Genomic DNA, 259 nt, shown 5'->3' on the forward strand with positions numbered 1-259 from the left:
AGTTGCTCTTGGGGTGTTTGTCCTCTCTTAGCTTCTCCGGAGCAAAGGTCTGCTTTCAAAGGCCATCTCCAAAATGTCTCTGTAAGCTGAAGCTCCTCTCTCAGCCCTGGTGCATTCTTCAAAGTTTCCTTGGCTGTAGCAAGCTCGCTCCTTTTGTCTGAGCTTATATAGTGCTCTAGTAAACTAATCAAGGCCCATTCTGAATGGGCAGGGCCATGCCTCCATGGAAATTATCCAATCAGAGTTATCACCTACAGTC

Source organism: Choloepus didactylus, chromosome 7, assembly GCF_015220235.1.
Source record: "Choloepus didactylus isolate mChoDid1 chromosome 7, mChoDid1.pri, whole genome shotgun sequence".
Classification (NCBI taxonomy): Eukaryota; Metazoa; Chordata; class Mammalia; order Pilosa; family Megalonychidae; genus Choloepus; species Choloepus didactylus.